Raw genomic sequence first — 21984 nt, 5'->3', positions numbered from 1 at the left:
CATGGTGTACAGTGACACACACACACACACACGCACGCACGCACGCACGCACGCACACACACACACACACACACACACACACACACACACACACACACACACACACACACACACACACACACACACACACATTATTCTTCCTCTGGCGATATTTACACACTTTAATATGCTGTTGTGTCTGTGTGTGCAAAGTAAAGAGTTCCATGTTAGATGCCTCAGGATGGAACATATGCCATTAGTCGTCACTGCTTCTTCACATCGTTCATTTCAACTGATGAATGAATGTTGAGCCAGCACTCATAGAAACAGGAAGTACTTTCTTATCAGGTTCCGAAACTATCGGTAAACAAAAGTCCTTTGGAAACGCACTTAATATTCTGGTTTCTGCCCTTATTCTGAAAGAGACAATATTCTGACTAAGCTGTTTACATGGCTAGTGAAAGTGAATATTTCACTAATATTCCCGTTTACATGCAGAATAGACTTTCCCAGTGGTTAGGGTTAACACAATGCAAACACAGCCGCTCGGCGCTGCAATGTTTGCACATATCCAAAAACCTGTTAATACTCAAGTATTTCATAATGTTTGAAAGTAGACCAGACATGTGGGCTTAGGCATGTATCTCTACCGCAGCCCTGCTACTTGGCTTGTGACCATAGCAACGCACAGAGCTGACCGCAAGCCATAAACTGTCACAAACTGCAGTAAAAATCCTGATTGAGATGCATATCTGCGCTGTATACATGTCCAAAGAACGCTCCTAAAATCTGAATAATACCGGCATATCCCACACGTCCTGATCTGAAAATGCCTTCTACAGAGTATACAAAGAGAATGAGCTGTTTACATGACCTGTATGAAATTCGGAATATTGTCATATTCACAATAAAAGGGGGATATTAGTGTGCATGTAAACATCCTCAGTGTTTGAATTGGCTGTGATGTGTGTTTGCAGCATTGACCCATTAGGTTGGTTTCTCACTGACTGGTTGTGTTTGGATATCTCTGGCTGACAATGATATACACTTCAGTTTCCTCGCGTCACTTTGATCAATAAGACGCTTTTTACACGTCAAACTCACTTTGTTTAGCGGTGGAAGCTCCAAACTCTGTTAAAGCTAAAGATCAGAATTAGACAAAGTATTCAGATATTTTACTGAAGTAAAAGGAGCAGTACAACAATGTAAAAACTCTCTGTTACAAGTAAAAGTCCTGCATTCAAAATCTTTCAAATAGTACAAATGTATTAACATCACAATATACTTAAAGGTCCCATGGCATGAAAATGTCACTTTATGAGGTTTTTTAACATTAATATGAGTTCCCCCAGCCTGCCTATGGTCCCCCAGAGGCTAGAAATGGTGATAGGTGTAAACCGAGCCCTGGGTATCCTGCTCTGCCTTTGAGAAAATGAAAGCTCAGATGGGCCAATCAGGAATCTTCTCCTTATGAGGTCATAAGGAGCAAGGTTACCTCCCCTTTCTCTGCTTTTCCCGCCCAGAGAATTACAAAGTAGCTAAAGCTTTACCATAAATATAGTGACATAAAAAGTACAATAGTTCCCATAAATGCAGTGGAGTGGAAGTATAAAGTAGCATAACATGGAGTACCATTACCTCTACATTGTACTATTGTATCTTGGGAGAAAAATACAAAGATGGGGCAGATCTAATGACCTCAGGAGCTTGTGCTTTGTGGAAACATGGAAACACATCATCTCCACTCCTGTAACCAGGGTGCGTGCGTGTGTGTGTGTGTGTGTGTGTGTTTGTGTGTGTGTGTGGGAGGGGGGGGTATGGTATGTAGGTATGCTCTATATTTTGGAGGTAAGCTTTGAAAGATTGATGTGGAGGTGAAGTGTATGTGGGCCAGAGAGAGGGAGGGAGGGAGCTGCAGCCTGACTGTACTGTGCTCTGCTGGGGGCCAGCAGGGACCCTAACAGGGATGGGAGACTGGGACGTGGTTTGGGAGTATTTCTTACCTCTCCACTCTCTTACTCCCTCTCTAATTGGCTTTCATGTAGCTCAATAATTCACTTGTTTTTTTTTGGAGATAGGCACAGATCCACTCTGTTCCAATTATTCTTACATATTCCCCCTCCAGCTTCCCAGCTTCTCTTTATGTTTTTGCTTTCTTTTTGCCCTCTCCCTTGATATTACATACATCAGGCTGTGAAGTGAGTTTATATCAACGCTTTATGACACTTCTGTAATGCCAGATAATTACTTCCTTGCAGCAATGAGGCCTTTATCATCACAGTTCACAGTACACACTTTTTTAACAATTTTCTCAGTTCTCTCTCCTATGCGGGGAGCTGCAACTTGCATGTTCAAGATTTTCTTGACAAAGCAGCATGAAATGAAGCGAGCGATGTCCCATTTGAAGCCTTGTGCAGAGGTCAGAAACAGCCAGTGATCTAAAGTGATCTACAGAGCAACAATCTGCAAGCCAATTGGCCTTTTTAAAGAAACCCAACTGATGGATCCTGAGCCATAAAACCTGGCAACTAAGCACAGCAGTTCAGCCACAGTGCACACACTTTCTGTTTTTTTTACTTTCTAGCATCAGCAAAGTGCCATATTTATTCTGGTCTATTTCTTGTCCTGCCTTTGCACCACCTGTCTATACTTGTACATCACATTGTACTTTTCTGCTTTTTTTGCACTTCTGGTTGGACGCAAACTGCATGTGGTTGTCTTTGTACTATGCACAATGACAATAAAGTTGAATGTAATCTAATATATAGATAAGCCACTGAGGGCGATGGGCTGGACCTGTTTCAAACATGTTTTCAGGGCTATAAATAAACCAATGTATAACTTTGGTTTCTTTATCCTCCTTTCTGTTTCTTTTCACTCACTCCACTGTTCCTCTGTAAAATCTGATACTCCAACTCCTCCCTATCCATCCATCTGTCCTTCACACACTCCCTCAATGACTTATTTTTCTTGATTCTTCACTTCTCCCCCCTTTTTTAAAATCAAATGCCTCAAATATCATTCGTCTTATCACTGTGTCTCACACCTTCTCTTCACCTCAGTCCATCCACTCTCTTTCCTCTACGTCTCTCACTTATCTCTTCTTGTCACTTGCTGCACTGTGTGTGTGTGTCTCTGTGTGTGTGTCGCTCTGTGTACCCTGCAGCTTGTAGCTGTGGCCTTGAGAGGTGAAAGACAATGCTGGGAGCCCCTCCCTCTCTGCCTACCTCCCACACACACACACACAAAGACCCAGACTATAATGCTCGACCTTGCTCTGCACCACTCCCCCCCACACACACACACACACACACACACACACACACACACACACACACACACACACACACACACACACTCCTACAAAAACAGCTCAGAAACACACACACTCTCAATGTTAGCTCCAACTTACTGACAAAGCGACTGTCTCTGTTTCACCTGCCCCTCCCTAGGTTCCTCCATCTACGCTGTATCTACCTCTAACTCCCCCCAGGAGCCCTCTATCTGTCCCCAACACCTCCACCATCCCGTATTCTTCCCCATCTGCTGAAAAGCTCTAAATTAACTGTCAAGTTATCTCAAGGGTGCAGTATCAACCCTTAACTACCACCCAGAGCCCAATATCAAGCCCCGCCTCCCCCTGTATAGCTCTATATATAACTCTTGAATTGAATGTATTTATCTCCAAACTCCACCAAAAAGCTTCATTTCATCCCCCAAGAGCCCATATCTATTCCTAACGTCATATAAACCTGTCTAATATCTGTCCCCAACTAGACACTAGATCTCACTTTAAGCTCCTAGAGTATATCCAGCCCGACACCCCTGCCCACCCCTGGACCTATGGTCATGTCCTCTGTAGTTTACCTAGCAGTGCTCTATCTACCACCTTCCCCAAAATGTCCTGTAATGCTGAAACTATAAGTCGGTTGACAGAAAAATAACGCCAACAATTTTGACAGTTTTTTTTTTTTATTTAACCTTGATTTAACCAGGTTAGTCTCATTGAGATATAAAATCTCTTTTTCAAGAGAGACCTGGCCAAGATATCAGAACAAGTATGTTACATAAAATAACAATTTGCAATCACAAAACAATCACAAAAGAGGCAAAGACATCTCAAGTGCATTTCAATTAAATAAAAGTACCATTAGTTAAAACATTTACATTTGTGGATGGACTCATGTTCTATGATTTTAACATAACCTTTAAAATCGTTTAAGGAAATTAGACAGTGTAGTTTGAGTGTTTTCTGTAGGTCATTCCAAGTACATTCCAAGTTGATGAATCATTGACTACAAAGCGTTTTTCTGATGTTTTAGAGATGAATGGACGATAGAGACAAAAAGTCAGATTAAATGATCAGATTGACACGCACACATTCGAGCAGAGAGACAATTTATAGATTTTGAACAGATTTCATTTTCAAATGACGATGCGTTGGTATCTTATCTGAGTCCTACTGATACAGTATGTGCATGATTCTATGACTTACCAGATCAATAGGAGCAGCAATGACCGCCATGCATTGAATGTTGGATTGAAATAGTTATTACTGTAGATAACAGACACAGAATGCTGCTTCAGAAGTGTTCCCATCCTGTGAGTAATAAAATCTTTGCATGAACTCAAAGATATAGATACCTACACATGGTCACACCTCTCTCACCTAATGGAGTCACTCAGTGGAGAATGAAGGAGAGGTTTCCTTGACAACCATGCAGAGGTTATAGAGTACATTGTACAGAACAATATAGACATTATATACTCAGTGTTTTCTGCTAGGGGAAAAAAAAAAAAAGATCCTTAGAGCCACAGGCTGTTGAACTGTAGTGGTGCTGGATCAATACTGTCAAAGCTGAAGGGAAGAGATTTAACAGAAATACTAAACAGACTTGCTCTGCTGTCATATACAAAATATTCTAAATAAGGCAAATGCAAGGAAGGTAAAAGGTAAATTCAGAAGAACTTCAGCTACAAAGGGCTCTTCTCATTTCTCTATTTTGTGTCATCTTAAATAATGTCTTAAAATGTCACTGTAGGAGGTTTTTTAACATTAATATGAGTTCCCCCAGCCTGCCTATGGTCCCCCAGTGGCTAGAAATGGTGATAGGTGTAAACCGAGCCCTGGGTATCCTGCTCTGCCTTTGAGAAAATGAAAGCTCAGATGGGCCAATCAGGAATCTTCTCCTTATGAGGTCATAAGGAGCAAGGTTACCTCCCCTTTCTGTTTGCCCGACCACAGAATTTGGCCCACCCATGAGAGAGAGAGAGACATCATGGCTTTCAAACGAGCAAAGTGGCAGTTGGTCAAGACCACACCCGCAGCTTGACGTCGCTTTAAAGTGACGGTTCTGAAGTGCGGATGTCTCAATTTGTTAAATGCCGAGATTGTCCTCCCCCCAAAAAATGCCCCCATAAGTTCTTTGTTCAAGCAGCAATAACGACTCATATTTAAGTTTGTAGCATAAAATGGCAGCGCCCTCTAGTGGTCATTTTAACGGGATCAACGCAGCAGGGAAGGTGATGGAATATAAGAGCGCCAAATTCCGTGTAAAGATGCATGTTTGGGTGGTGGACGGGTCAAACCAACACAGGACTTTCACTCAAGAGACCGGAGTCCATGTCCTGTTGAAAATGTCTTAACTTAACCAAGTAGTTTTTGTGCTCTAAAGGTGCAGTGGGTAAGCCTTATGGGTGTCTAACTGCGTGTCAATTGCTGCTCAGGCACATGCATTCATTCTCCCTTGTGGGAGGAGAGGCTTAGGAGACCATTTTGGGCTTTAGCAGAAAGGTGGGAGGGACTGAGAAGTTGTCGATGTTTTGGCTAAATCCTGGCCCTTCCCAATCCAATTTACAGCACCTTTAACCCTAACCAAACTGCGACCGTTTCACAATGTTAACGATGTGTTAAAAACCGTGACAGTTACATTTTGATACGAGGATGCAAAAGGCTCCTGTGGGGTGTATTTCCTGCCACAGCTAGGGGCATTCATTTATGAAAGGCTCCTGTGGGGTATATGGAGGGTAGGAATAGACGACCTGCTGTATATCAGCGTATGGTTTGGGAGCTTGTTGTAAATTCCTGTTGTATCCACTCTTCTCTCCTCATGTCTCTTTGGAATTGAGAAATCAGATGAGGGGGTTGTGTCAGACATGAAGCATTTAAACGTTTCGGAGATATCAAACCAAGAAAAGTGGAAATGCTTTTCTTTATTTATTTTTATTTTTTATCAGAGGTGAGTCAGCTGCATTCAGTGTGTTTTAGAGCAGCACGGTTGGTTCAACCGCCTGAGAGCTCAATGGGCAGGATTTGGAGACACAGCGCTGCATTTACATCCACCCACACACACACACACACACACACACACACACACACACACACACACACACACACACACACACACACACACACAGCCTAGAAGCATATTTTGTCAAACTTTATGACCTCGCTGTAAAACTTGACTGGCTATCACAACTCCCCGCAGGTGTTTATTAACCAGTTAAAGTCCTCCCTCTTTATGTCTCCCCGTCTATTAACTTTTTATAGCCGCGAGACCAACACATGAAATATTTAAAAAATGATCTTGACGGATTTGAAGCCATGAAGACATTTCCCCCGTTCTCAAGGTATCAGAAATACACTATTAAGGATTCATGGAATTCATGTACGTAATAACACCTTCTTGACATGCTAACAGCTGTGTTAATTAATGCAGTATTTTGATGAGATCATTTCTACCTGCAGAGGTCCTGGGATTGAAACAGCTTTTTTCTTAAACCGCAAACACTACTCTTTAATATTAGAAAAATTAAGACTTGTTTAAAATTATTTAAGACCTAAAACACAACACGAACTTAAGACTTTTTAAGGCCTAAAATGTTGATTTTGAAATTTTAGACTTTTTATGACCCCGCGGAAACCCTGATTAGATTTCATAGCTCAATAACAATATACTTTATATCACAAGGATGTTTTCTGGGAATTCAATAAATAAATAGCCAGTATGAAAAACCACATGGTAGAGCCTGTTTGTGTATACTCCTGAGTGAATTAAATACTTGAGTATTTTCTCATTTTATTAAGGATTTTCATGTAAAATGAATGTAACGTGCAAGGATCAGAATGACATTAAGTCATTTTAACATATATCTAGGAATTAAAGATGAAAATAAATAAAACTGATAATCAACTCAAACTTCAACTAGACGTGATTTGATCTTTATTGTACACACACACACACACACACACACACACACACACACACACACAGACACACACACACACACACACACACACACACACACACACACACACACACACACACAGGGCCAAGGTTAAGGGGTGCAGGTGCCTCCTTCATATCTGCCTTCACCAGACAAGGCCAAGGACTGCCGTTGATAAAAGACACTGCCCACCCTCCTCATGTGTATGTGTGTGTGTGTGTGTGTGTGCGTGTGTAAATAGAGAGTAGAAGAAAGACCGAGGTCCTGTACTTCCTTTATCCAGTGACGTATAGATCTGCCACCGGACAAACAGACAGACAAACACATAGAGCAGAAGAGAAAGAGGGTGAAGATAATAAAAATGGGTTTTCTTGTCTTGTATACTGAAAAAGACAGCTCTGAGCTGGAGGACGAGCTGGCCTTGACACTGCACTCCTTCAGTCTCTCTCCTCTTTCACACGGAGAGCTCGACAAGCAAAGCAATATATACATATATATAGAGATAGAACTAGTCTGAATGGGGAAGAAGAATGAAATGGAGAGAAAGGAGGAGCAGGATCTGAGAGAGGGAAAAGGAGAAAGATTCCATGTGTGTTTCTGTTAAAGGGAGTGACTATGGGACAATAAATCAGAATGAGGACAGAAGAAGAAGAAGAGAAACGTGAAAACAAACCATCTAACACTGCTGTGAGACTTAAGGACGGAAGAAAAGGGAGCTGCAAGCAGGGAGGGAATCAACAAATACACTAATAAGAGAAAGTGAAATTCCCCACTGGTCTGACTTAATCAGGGCAAAGACCCACAACAGGAGGCTCATTAAAAAACCATCAGCTGTTTATTAGTGTAAACATTTTTAAGGGGAAGAACAAGAGACTGAAGTCAGAGTTTGTTTTGTTTGTTGCCTTTTGTCTATTGTCTGCTGTGTTCAGACTCCGCTACATTCAGGAAAGTGTCTTTTTGTAGGGGCCGATACAATGAAAAGGGGAGTTCATGTACTGTATATCTGACTGCTTGAATTTGAAAACCATGTGTAGCAATATATACTAATATTGAGGTGACGCATTGTGATATTGAATCGATTTGAATCGTTGACAGGATAATGGTAATGGAATCGTGACACCACTGAAGGTTCACACTCCTAGCAGCAACCACAGGAATCTAATTCTACACACAGTATAATAGTAATAATATTAGTATCTTGATCTGCAACTGGGCAGAAATACCTCGTTCAAACAGAATGAATAGACATGAAAAAAAATTGAATGGCAACGCCTCGATTTCATTTTGAGAAAATGGAATCAATTCTGGTCACGTTCACATATATCTATGGAGGAAATGATTCCCACCTACATGCAGACGAAGGGACACAGACTGATGTCTGAATAACCACAGCATCACCTTGAGGTGGTTCTGATTACACACACCTCTTCTCCTCCGAGCTAGACTGCTAGTCCTCACTGTGATCGACAGCTGACATCCTGCGGGATCCATAACCCCGAGGCCAGGCTTTACTGTGGCTAATGTGCTGCATAAAAGGAAAAGAAACGTGATTCCCATCCCCTTTTTTCAAATTTGAAAAGTTAGCTTTTGGGAGATGAATCACAACATTAAAAAACAATCAGTGTTACAGTTTACCAATGTTTGAGACTGATATATACAGCCAATATTGTGAGGAGAGGATTTACCTACTGGGAGGGGTAGCTCCAACCACAGCATGTATAATCCTTTATAAATCTGGTAAATGTTTGTGTGTCTGTGTTGTACACCAACGTGTAATGGATGAAGCGCATGAATCCTTACATCTGTGTGTTTGTGTGTACGTATATACTATTTGTGTGTGGGTTTAACCCTTCCAGCTCATAAGGAGGATTGAGAAAAGGAGGGAGCAACGAAAGGAGAAGGCGGATGAGGAGGATAAGAGAAAGGGTTCAGGCGATGATGGATTGAGGGAAAGATGCTGATGTTCAGCAGGCCACAGTGATTTGAAGCTTAAACATCTGGGCGGTTTGGATCAGAGAGAGCCCCTCCACCCCTCTAACATCTGTCTCATCTCATCCACCTCTGGGGCAAGCCTCCCCCCTGTCTCCTCTCTTTTCTCCACAGCTTCTCCTATTCTCTCCGTTTGGCCTTTTCTTTAGGTTCACTGTTACTCCTCCATCATCATTCTCTCCATACGTCTCCGACGGCCCCTGCTAAACGTGTGTCTCTAACCACCGACCATGCTCTATTTCCAGGAACATACTCTATCTCTGCTCATCTCTGATTGATCGTCTATTTAGTTCTGGGTGATGGATGGTAGTAACAGGGATCATCAGCGAAAGCACAAGCCATCTTTACATAAACGCTACTTTAATTACATAAATGTGAAATCACACTGCCAGGGCATATGTCTACTTTTATACAAACTTACAACTTTCCTCAGCAAAAACCACCAATGTTCTGCAAAACTTTAAAGACAACATAAAACATGTCTTCATAACCATGTTTGGAGAACAGTTCTATGGGACAGTAATGCCATGTCATGAGAGTTATACTTAGGGTTGGATATTGAAACGTTTTTAAAGAACTGGTATCTGCCGGACCCAATGGTGCCTCATTTCAGTGCCATTTAAATGATCGCTGCACCTGACGCTAGTTAATGGCAGCAGGTCACGTTAGCCTACCGTTAGCTAGTAGCTGGCTTAAACACAGTTAAAATGCTGAGAGCTAAAAAGTCTAACGTGTGGCCTTGTTTCACTGGAAAGGATTCCAATTACTAGAAAGTCCAACAGTCTGCAGCTAAAGACACAGAGCTGCACTTTGCGAGACACTGTCGGAGTTGTAGGAGAAACAACACCAACAGGACTTAATGATGCGTTCAACTGCACCTCGTTAGCTCATGGTGCAGTCAAGTGCACCTGGAGATTTGTTGTAAAGTTCCTTTCTGCCATTTAGTGGTTCTTATTTTTGTTTTCAACAGCAATTGACTGGTGAAATAAGTTATTGTTATTACATTTTGGCCTCAGCAATAAAAAAGCCGTTCGTCACTGTCAACAACTGTTGTTTTGTATCAGTTCAGGCACTGGCATCATAAAAATAATAATAAGCGTTTTAGCACTGGTATTGGAAAAATTCTAAACGATACCTAAACCTAGCTATCACAATATGACTGGGTGTTTGATGAAATGAAAGTGCTTGAACACCAGACGAACATGGACCCTAGGAACTTAATTAAACCAAAAGTTTGTGTTTGAACTTCGTGGGGAAATGTCACGACAAATCAGAAACCCATCCTCTTCTCGCTGACTGTAGACTCCTAGACCATGGTTACACTTGGTTTTAAAATGTGCTTTGGTGATCTGAACACAAGTGGACGCACATCGGTGTTCACACCTGTGTCTATCGCACGTCTCCAGCGGACCACTTGTGTTCAGATTTCGTTACTGCCTACGTCACTGACTCTATAAGGTCAAAGGACCCGCGTTATTACGTCCACACTCTGGCCAGTCGCGTTAGCGGTTGTGTTGGTACAGCTGGGGACATCGCTGTCAGCAGAATCCAAAACATCTCCTCCATTTGGGCAAAACGATGGACGGTTATGCAACTCATCGTAAAATGGGCAAGTTATAGAGCATTGGTGCGCTGTCCCCAAAACAACCATCACGTCCTGCATTGATGACGTAGGTTCCTGTTATGTCCTTGTCAGGGACACATTAGGACACACTGGGACGCATTAGCGTTTACACTACAAAAGATATGCGGTCAAATGTGTCCCGTCTTGGTGTTCTTTTACACTTGAAGCGCTGTCCACTTGTGATTTGATCGCTTAAGACACATTTTGTGTTAGAACAGAAAAGAATCTGTTGTGATTTTAGTGACAGTCTGCATATTGTTTGTTCAGTAGTTAAATTAGTTGTTGAGCTTCCTCATCTTGACTCAACCGCAGCTAACAGGAGCTGCCGCTGGACGAACATGAAAATGATCACGTTGTTCAATGGACAAAAGGTGGACTGCACAACATATTAATCTCAGCAGAATATAAGAGATAGACAAGGTTAAAAGTACACTAAAGTATGTTTTACACCCATGATGAAGCTGGAGGCCCAACAGGATTGTTAAGAAATAAATGACAGTAGGCAGCGTAACATGTTCTAGAAAGTAGGAGTTGTGTGTGTGATTTGATTGGCTGCCTGGAGTTTGAGTCATTGGGTAAAGGACCCAATACATTCAGATTGTAAAAAAATCAGGTGATGGCATGTTGGCGTGTACTGGAGACATTCTTCTATGTGGATTGTCACATTTATAGAAATTAAAATGTCTCTACAACAAGAGATGGCCAACTAAGATAACATATTTGGATATTTCTTTTTTCTGAGCTCAACGATGTGTCTCTCTCCTCGTTCCTTATTTTTCTTTTTCAGTGTCAGAATGTTGCACAGCCAACATCCTTCACTCTCCACCCTTCTGGGGTGGGGTGCTTCCTGCAATCACCCCCCTGCCCCCCTCACCCAGTTCAACTAACCCTTCAAGGTTCATGGTCTCTGTGTGTTCACCATAGTCTCTGTGTGTGTGTGTGTGTGTGTGTGTGGGGGGGGTTAAGACCTTGGGAGTGTCAGTGTGTGTTCTCTTATTGTTTTATGGTTTGGAGGGTTGAGGATGGCCAAAGGTTGCCTCAATAAAATGTGTCCCAATCTGAAATTTGTACCCATGGTTATCAGCACCCATTTACCCACCCCCACCCCCCAGGATTTGGAGACACAGTACTGCATTTACCTTCACACACACACATGCAGTGCCTTTTTAAGTCAGTGCAGTAACATAAAGAGACAGAGAGACACCTCAAGGAGCCCCCCCAGTCTCCAGCAGCAGGAAGGCTCTAATGGCTCCTAACTGGCTTAGAGCTGATAACGTGAGGAACAGAGGGGACAAATGCTTCTGTTGTCATGGGGAAAAATAACTTCAAATTCACTTCAAAAAAGAGTGTTTAATCTGGGCGGACCAGGACTCCTAGAACACACTGTTTAGTACACTTTTGACTGCAGAGAAAGACACTTTGGGCTTTCGTTAGGATGCAATTAAGTAGCATCGATTGAAAATAAAGCTTATGGGATGGATGACAGAAATGGAAAATGTTCACATCGTTGAACAAATCAAGACAGTTGTGTGATTACAGTATTAGTTGCATGAGGGCTAAAAATTCTGTGCTTTTTTTAAGCTGGATATATCATTTGTTGTGTGTAAATATAAATGTGGATAACGTTAGTGATAGTGACATGCTCGCTACAGTCGCGTTTCTAGAGATGAATCAGCGAAAACACGTTTTATTCAATGAGTCACGGCTTTGTTCTAGCGCTGCTGGATGCTCCCTCTCTTCAGTCTCTCTCTATCTCTCTCCACCATATAACGCTCTCTCTCTTCAGTCTCTCTCTATCTCTCTCCACCATATAACGCTCTCTCTCTTCAGTCTCTCTCTATCTCTCTCCACCATATAACGCTCTCTCTCTTCAGTCTCTCTCTATCTCTCTCCACCATATAACTCTCTCTCTTCAGTCTCTCTCTCTCTCTCCACCATATAACGCTCTCTCTCTTCAGTCTCTCTCTATCTCGCTCCACAATATAACACTCTCTCTAGTCAGTCTCTCTCTATCTCGCTCCACCATATAACATTCTCTCTCTTCAGTCTCTCTCTATCTCTCTCCACCATATAACGCTCCCTCTCTTCAGTCTCTCTCTATCTCTCTCCACCATATAACACTCTCTCTCTTCAGTCTCTCTCTATCTCGCTCCACCATATAACACTCTCTCTAGTCAGTCTCTCTCTATCTCGCTCCACCATATAACACTCTCTCTCTTCAGTCTCTCTCTATCTCTCTCCACCATATAACGCTCTCTCTCTTCAGTCTCTCTCTATCTCTCTCCACCATATAACGCTCTCTCTCTTCAGTCTCTCTCTATCTCGCTCCACCATATAACACTACCGTGCTTTCGGGCAGTTGTTGATGCTCCTCGGCTGAGGATTTTAAAATGAATGCGCCGTCGATTCTACACATCTCAATTCTCCAGCGGCAGCCACTAGACGGATTGTGGACGATTTGGGTCGGACTTTCGTTCATTTTTGTCAGTGTTTTAACTGCTAATGTTTAGTGTCATCTCAGCCTCGAAAGCAAACAAACATACTGTTGTGCTGTTCTTTCTCTACTAATGCAGCATCTATTCAACAAATTAATAACTTTATAATGATATGACAAAATGTACTGCATACATACCTTTTTGCTGTCAATGCTTTAAACGCGAATCTGATGTCGCACAGCATGTGCTCTCCGTGCAGCGCGCAGTAACGAAAATAAACAACACGAGGCATCAGTGATAGTTTTTGTTCCGCCTCTAGAGGCTGCTGTTGTAACGCATGATGCCAGCAGACCCTTCTCAGCTCTGTGTACTGTGGAATGAATGACAGCGTGCGCTTCTCAGCCGCTCCAGCAACAGACGCAACCAGAAAAAACTATCGGCATGGTTTTTGGCGATAACGATAATTCCACCAATCAACTATCAGTGCCGATAAATCGGCAAAACCGATGAATCGGTCGACCTCTAGTAGGAAGAGTCTTCTACTCTACGGTAACTTTAAAATGAATGAGTGATCATTTCTACCTTTCCCAGAATCCACAGATTAGTGGCCTGAGATATCAGTGTTCAGGCTGAAAGAGTCAGAGTGATAGTACTGTAAGTGGTTGAGAAATATGCAACTGCTGCTGCAAACAGGACTCAGCTCTTCTCCACAAAATACAACAAAATGAACACATTTAGTCTGGTGTACTTGCACTACACCACTGCGCATCTGATACGGAGGAAAAGGAAGCGTCCATGGTGCTTTGAGATCTTATCGAGTTTATCGAGTTGAGTCAGACACTTGTGTAAAAGGCTGCAGAGGTTTCAGTGTCTCACAGCTCCAGGCCTCATTACAGCCAGGCGGGAGGCTGCTGCACCCTGCTCCAAGTCAACCTTCTAATTACAGTCTCACACACACTCACACACACACACACACACACACACACACACAACCTGTTGACATATTTTTATTGTCAATATTTTGTGTGTGTGTGTGTGTGTGTGTGTGTGTGTGTGTGTGTGTGTGTTGAGGAGCAGTATAGTGGGTTTTTAATATTAATTGCATGGCTTCTTATTTGAGTTTGAGTCTTGGAGAGGGGGGATATTAATAATTAAGCAGCTACCGTACCCCGCTGGAGAGCATCTCTGACCAACACACACATACAGTAGTTGCATATGTGATGAGAGAACTAAGAACATAAACATACAATGGACAATTATATGCAGCTAGATGAGATGCAGCCTCATGTAAAAACATAATGTTACAACATGCATGCAAACACAAAATAATGAATGCATAATGCAATCGTGCAATAACTAAAATTATGCAAAAGGCATACAAATAAACCCACATCCAGAAGCATTTGGTACAGGACCCCACAAAACAAAGAGAAATGTCATATGTTAATTCTTCTGTGCATTTTAAATAGAGTTTCCATTAAGTTGGCCACTGGTCCTCTGGCAGGCTGACACCACAATGACCTGAAATTCTGTGTGTGTGTGTGTGTGTGTGTGTGTGTGTGTGTGTGTGTGTGTGTGTGTGTGTGTGTGTGCTCGTGCGTGCGAGCTAGAGAAACACGGCTTAAGGCATTTACATAAGAAATATTCAAAAGACACACTGTTGCAATTTAAAGTTCACTGGTATGCATATGCTTTTATTAACAGTCTTACACAAGTGTGTCTCTTTCTGTTCAAGGTGTGTGTTGCTTTTTTAACTCAAAAAGACCTTATTGAATTAAAATACCAATAATGGATTTATGCCTCTAGTCCACATACCCATTAAAAAAAAAGGGCTTTTCCTCCTTCGTTCTAACAAAAGTCCCATCCATACAAGCACTGTTCACAAAAACATCTCCATGCAAATGAAAACACAAAAACACAAATGCTGTTAAATGCAGCCCCCTGTTACTTCAATTCATCAAGATTTTTCTCCATTTTTGGATTTTCCATTAATCGTGGAGGCATGCGACAAGAACTAAGTTTTCGTCAAGTATTCAAGGCAACACTGGGTGAGTAATTGATATAAAACTGGTCATTTTGAGGGCAAAGTATTCCTTTAAGGTGGAAAAACAACGACGACGACTGCTGGACTCCAGAAAGCCTGAGCCACTGCTTCCCCCCTCCATGCCTTTATGTCCCACCTCTCTAAATAAAGGGCTAACTGCTTCCTGCACTGAACATTACATTATAAATCATGTGCAGCAGAACTGAGCTGCCTACAAACAATACAGACATATCATTGCCATCCCTGCTGGTTTTAAGGCAGGTGTATTTATTCAGTGATACTTCCAAGAGAAAAACTGTGCTTTGGTTTCAGCATCAGACTGAACTGCTCCTGGTCTCAGTCTGCCGGCCTCCATCCAGTTCACTCCTAACAGAGAGAGAGGATGATTTAATCCAACGCTCCCTCCTCTTCTCTCCTTCTAACTCAGCCTGACCTCTATTCCTCCATCCTGCAGTTCAGACCCTTTCCCTCCTCTCGCTGCCCCTCTTCTCTTTATACCCCCCCCCCCCTCTCCTTCCACTCGGCTTTGGGTAGCAGGGGTGAGGGAGGTTGGGGGAGGATGACGAAGGGAGGAAGAGGGGGATCAAAGTCATCCTGTCGTTTGTTTCCCATTGCCCTACTTTCCTCTGCTGCACCGCTTCAACACATTAGACCACGTGGGCCACTGGCCTACAGCATCAACGTGTGTGTGTGTGTGTGTGTTTACGGTGTATACATGGTTTATACACACACATACATGCATGCATGTGTGTGTACGTGACGGACAAAGATTTTTAGATGTGCAGCTTCCTAGTGTGTGTGTGTGTGTGTGTGTGTGTGTGTGTGTGTGTGTGTGTGTGTGTGTGTGTGTGTGTGTGGGTGGATCTGTCCCTGAGGAGAGGGTTATGCATGCAGGGAGGATAACTCTGCCTCCTCTCTGTCTTTATTGACTGCAGCCTGGCTGAATTTCTGACTGTTCACCTGACAGCATGTTGTTGTCCTGACCGTTTACCTGTCATAGGTAAGTCTGCCTATCTCTGTGATTTCTATTATGACACTTTTATCCCTGATATAGCATGAAAAATAAACATCATAAATACAATGTTTAGGGGAAAAGCAGCTCAAAATATGAGTGTTGTTGTTTCCGCTATATGGATCTGTGTGACATTAAAGTGACAGACATTCAGTAATTTTTTTTAAATAGATGTGGCAGTTACTTTGAGATTTTACAATGCAACACCCTACTTTTTGATTAATGAATCCTACTACCTTTAAGTATTTTTAAGGATCTATAGGAAACCTGGGAGTGAACAGGGGGAAAATGAAACAATCCAACAACAAAATAAGATAAAAATCTTTATTCTAAAGACACTTAAAGTGTTAAAATCAATCAAATAATGCTGGTTAGAGGATGCGTTTAGTAAATCAGAGGCCCCAGAAGGGAGCCTAGAGGAACACCTCACAATGAGCCTGCCTGTCTTTCGTATAGTGAGATTGATTCCTGATCATTCTCGTCTCAGTAGAATATATAATGAATAATCTATGATCACAGTTAAGGTCATATTTGGGATTAGCTGTGTGCATGTCTCATTTTCCAGATGATACCACCAGATTCCACATATTTTATTTATTCAATTAGTAAAAGAGATTATCCGTTTTATTGTAAATTTTGTAAAACAACCAAGATAATGATCTAAGAGGGGGGAAATTAGGTAGCGCCATGGATGAAAGGATGGAAACTGTAGCTAAAGTTTACAAAGAGTAAACGTATGTGGAAGTGATTTTAGAGACCTGTATCTGATCGTACACACATCCAGAATCCAGAGAGAAGTTAGCTTGTTAAATGCTGGATGTATTGAGACGGAGGGAGGGATGTCAGGAAAAGAGTCCACTAATCTGTTTGACCCACTGTCTCTTTATCTCTCCTTCCATCCCCATCGTCACTCCTCCATTAGACAGAAGGAGGGAAACAAGTTTTCCTGGAACATCTGTAATATCAGCAGTCGCAGACACTGTCAAGCTCAGTATGTTAGCAGATCAATAAATTGGCCTATCACCCACCATTTTGTTCTCCCTCTTCCTGCTTCCTAGACAACGTCATCCTTTCTCCATTTCCCTTCCACTCCACTCTGTTCTCTCCCTCCGTCTCTTCAGTTGATCCCCTGTGGAGAGGACCTGTAATGTCCGCTCCATCTTCTGACGAGCCCTCTCCATCACTACCCTGTTTCTACAGAACCAAAGGCTCTAGGAAAAGGAGGCCTTGGACTCTGCTCTGTACAGCAGACAGGAGCCTCTTGGGCGGGTGGGTCAGAAAAGCACAGGGGGGATCTCGGGGGGGGAACTTGCTTCCCAGAATTGAGAGGCAGTAGAAGGGCCACTTCTACAGAGCGCGAGCCAGAGTGATGTGGAGGGCGTGGAGTGCACACTCACTTTCTCACACATGCACGCCCTCTCAGAAAGCTAAAGAATACAGGTGACATAAAATGAGTCTATTGCTGGCGCAAGCAGATCTGGTGACCTAGCTCGCCTGCCGGCCAGTTTGACTTCTATCCGAGGTTGGATCCCATTAACCTGACTCCCCCAGATGGATTGCTTCGCATTTGCTCGGCATATCCATCTGGGAACTTTCCGTTGGAGAACTTTTGGGAAGGGGCGGAAATACTGGTTAGCTGATTGGATGAACCATCAGTCTATCACCTATGTTGGTGATAGACGGGCCAAATCAACCAATCAGATCCACAAAGCGTATGAAAATACAACCACAAGCCCGCCCCTGCTGCTGCAGGCAAAGCATAGCTCGGTAGCTCAGCATGCAAGCAACATGTCGGTAAAGGAGATTTTCCGTTTGTGTAACAAGAATTTAGGAATAAAAGACACCATTTCAGGTTCACGGACCATATTCCAAAAGAAGGATCCAAGAGAAAAAAAGCATTAGCGAGCGGCTACCGCTGTCTGAAAATACTGGTTAGCTGATTGGATAAACCATCTGTCTATCACCACCTAACCCACCTCAAAACCACCGCTGATTGGCCCGGTCGTTTGGCTAACGGCTCCAAATTTTCTCTGCCTCAAGATGCCAGACTGATCTGGGAGGAGAACTGGAGCTCGCCAGATCAGGACGGTCTCACGAGGCTAGGATCCCATAGCGTCGGTTGGACAAATTCACAGTGACATCTCGAGTCAAGGTTAGCCCTGCTGCAGTGCACTAGTTTGGCACTAGCACCTCATTTTGCAGCTGTCAGATGGAAACCACATATCTTCCAGAGTAAAGGCTTTCCGCAATGAAGAAGGCAACAACCCTTTTCCCAGAGATCACAAAGAATGTCACTGAAATGACCGTACCAGCTTTAAAATTACAAAAGAAACTCAATTGGTTTCTTATTTTTTATGATTTTATGCACCTTTTTCAACACCAATTTCAACTGGACTCATCAGTCGGCCACACGTTCAAACTGCCGTTGTGAACCATCATGCAGTAAGAGCTTTTCACTTTAGCTGTCACTGTTAAGCTGAGTGGAGCAGAGGAGAATAAAAGCAAGGTGGCGGTCAGAAGCTCTTAAAAGTGATTTACTTGCTGCTTCTGAGCTGGACATGGGCGTGTGTGTGCAGACCATCTGCTCTACTGAAAATGAGCTGCCTACTCCGGTTAAAAGCTCTGACAGCTTGCTGGTTAGGAAAACACCCACCTGATATTGACTCTGGGAGTCATATCAACCGCAAGCTCTTTGGCTGCGTGTTCAAACCGAAGCAGCTCATCGCCGTCAGACGAAAGAGCTGCTGCAAGTTCCCCGCAGCTCTCAGTGTTCAGTGGGCTTTCAGCGCTGGGAGAACACAGTAAGAAAAATGAAAAATATTTCAGCTTTTACTTTAAACAGTGCAGCACGTCAAGGAGGTTTTATAAAGTCTCATAGCAACAGCAGAGGCCGTTCCCGGCACTGCTCTCACATCTTTTCAGAGCTATACGAGAGGAGGAAGCACGGCTTGTGGTAATTGCAAAGCACTGCTGAATGGAACTAACTGGGAACACGAGTGGTGCCCACACTCATCTAAACATTAAATAGAAAAAGAAGGCAGCACATTGATCTGAACCAGACATCACTCATGTTTTAATCTAAAAGGAAAAGAATCCAAGGCAAGGCTTTCTTTAGGGTGTGAGCTACTATCAAGGACATGTTTTCATTATCAAAAAAAAAAGAAGGGAAAAAAAAAAAAGTAAGGCCTTGTTTTGTAATTTTCCACAAGTCCACAAACCCATTTCAAGACCTCTGGGAACTCTGAAGGTTTCCCTACTTGCTATAGACCCGTCTATCAGCCACCACTCCTGTACATGAGTGGAATAAGAGGAGGCTTTGCTGCTTGCCTCTTTTCTTGGATTGGAGTCTAATTGAGCAGGAAAGGCGCTTTAACTATTCCTCATAGCTCCTCTGGCTGTTATGGCATTTGGACGCCTACAACCCTTCTCTGGCTTCCATATGAGGTGTAGGGAGTGACCTTTTACACTCTGCCACTGACTGCGCACACACACACACACACACACACACACACACACACACACACACACACACGCACACACGCACACACGCACACACGCACACACACACACACACACATACACAGAGGCTATGGTGAACACACAGACCCCATGAACCTTGAAGGGTTTGTTGAACTGGGTTACCCCAGAAGGGTGGAGAGTGAAGGATGTTGGCTGTGCAACATTCTGACACTGAAAAAGAAATATAAGGAACGAGGAGAGAGAGACACATCGTTCCTTACCTCTCCGCTCTTTCTTTCTTTTATGCCCCCCCCCCACTGCTTCATCTCGTTCTGCCTTCCATCATATGGACCAAATGCAGCTGATGCCTCTAACTAGTAACTGGTGGCCTTTTTATCAGGATTGATCGGATTTCCAGTCCGTCCCTTACTCTACTAACACAGCATTTATGCCATTATTGGCAGAATGGAAGAAGAACGGGAAAACTTTTGTTGGATAATATTTAGTTGGGAGCATTACTGTAACGTATCATTCAAATACGACATTTGCTAACAAGCTAAACCAGATAGAAATAAACTGTGTAGGCTTCAGAGCAGCTCTTTAAATAGTCATCAATAGTAGTACGATGTTTACTTTAAACTGCTGCTAACGATGGCCTTGCAGCTATTTTGGCACCCGTTATTGGATAGAGTAGATCTTTTTGCCAAATGAGAAAAGTTTTAGCTGTCATGAGCACTGATTGAGGAAATAACCAGAAGCCGTATTACATACACATTAATAAAAAATAAATAAAAAGTATGCTGAGCTCACTGTAGAGCCACTTAACTCTATTTAAGCCCCTCTAGAGATATTATATTACATTATTTTGGAGCTCCAAAGAAAATCAGCCAGCGGACAAAGCTCAGACTCTTCAGCTCGAACATTCCGCAGCTGCCTGAGGCGGATCTTGAGCATCCACTGGCCAGATCCCATCAGCAACAATGATCTCTGGGGGAGAACGGGCCAACAACCGGTGGAAGAGGAGATCAAGAGAAGAAGTTAGGGATGGATCGGCAACACACTCCACAAACCCACTGCCAGGCCCTTACATGGAACCACCAAGGCACAAGAAAGAGAGGTTGAATGGCTCTCTCTCTCTCTCCGACCACCTGGTGAAGGGACCTCGAGAGCGTTCCCTACGGTCTATGCTTGAGACTGACATCAAGCAGAGCGTGCTGACATGGAAACAGCTGGAAAGGAAAGCCCAGGACAGAAGACTCAAACTGTGTTCTACGGACTATTCTCCATGAAAAAGGAGCAATAGGCACAAGCTGAAGAGATATTATATGAATTTTAAACAGGGATAAAATGATACTATTTCCCAATGCATTTGTGTCTAAGTGACTAATGTGTAATGTTCCCCGTCAATTTACATCCCTAAAAGGGCTGTTTCAGCCACTGACAGGCTTAGACTGTGTGTCACTACATTAATAAAATACCAACAATCCCCTTTAAAGGAACTAGTGCTCTCTTCTTTCTTTAATCCTCTCTTGCACAGAATTTTTTTTTTCCTGGATTTGGTTTTTACGTGAAATAATATCAAAAGGAGGAACTGAACGTCAAAATACCATTTGATTTACAAATGACTTTTTAAAAAAGCGTAACGCAACAAGACCACAGCAATAAATGTGAAGCACTAAACTAAACTAACATCTGGAGTGGAATTCCCTTCCTCCTCCACCCCTTTCCCTTTACTCATCCCCTCGTTCCTCCTCTCCTGAATGCGTCATCCAGCAGAGAAAGAAAGATCTCGATGGAGATCGGTTGAAGCACTTACCCCCGCCTGCCACCGAACAGTCAAGCCCACTCACATCAACACGCACACACACACACACACGCACGCACGCACACACGCACGCACGCATGCACACACGCACAATCTGCTGCTTGTACTGAATGTTTGTGAAGTGGACCAATCTGGGTTAGGGTTAGGTTAGGGTTAAAACGCAGCGCCCGGGATAGGCGCCGCTACGAGGGGCACGGGCACAAAGGTTAGGGTATCTGGGTATCTCTGCAGAGTCCTGGAGGACATTTCTCTAACTCAGTGATATTCCAAAAAGACCGTGTTAAGTGTGAAGCTCGAAACAATGAAAGTGTTAACAGTGACGGAGAGACAAACGGACAGAAGACAGTTTAAAAGCAATGGGAGAGCGGACCAGACCAGAACAGATACCAG

At 43.0% G+C, this 21984-nt stretch overlaps 1 protein-coding gene across 2 annotated transcripts in view; it reads right to left on the bottom strand.

The window, feature by feature from the left end:
• The window catches only part of LOC114559162 (nucleolar protein 4-like), a 184226-nt gene that overhangs the window by 57892 nt on the left and 104350 nt on the right, over window positions 1–21984 (bottom strand). The window lies entirely within an intron of this gene.

Source organism: Perca flavescens, chromosome 7 (assembly GCF_004354835.1).
Source record: "Perca flavescens isolate YP-PL-M2 chromosome 7, PFLA_1.0, whole genome shotgun sequence".
NCBI lineage: Eukaryota > Metazoa > Chordata > Actinopteri > Perciformes > Percidae > Perca > Perca flavescens.
The sequence above is the reverse complement of the archived record's forward strand: the minus strand, read 5'-3'. Positions and strand labels throughout refer to the sequence as shown.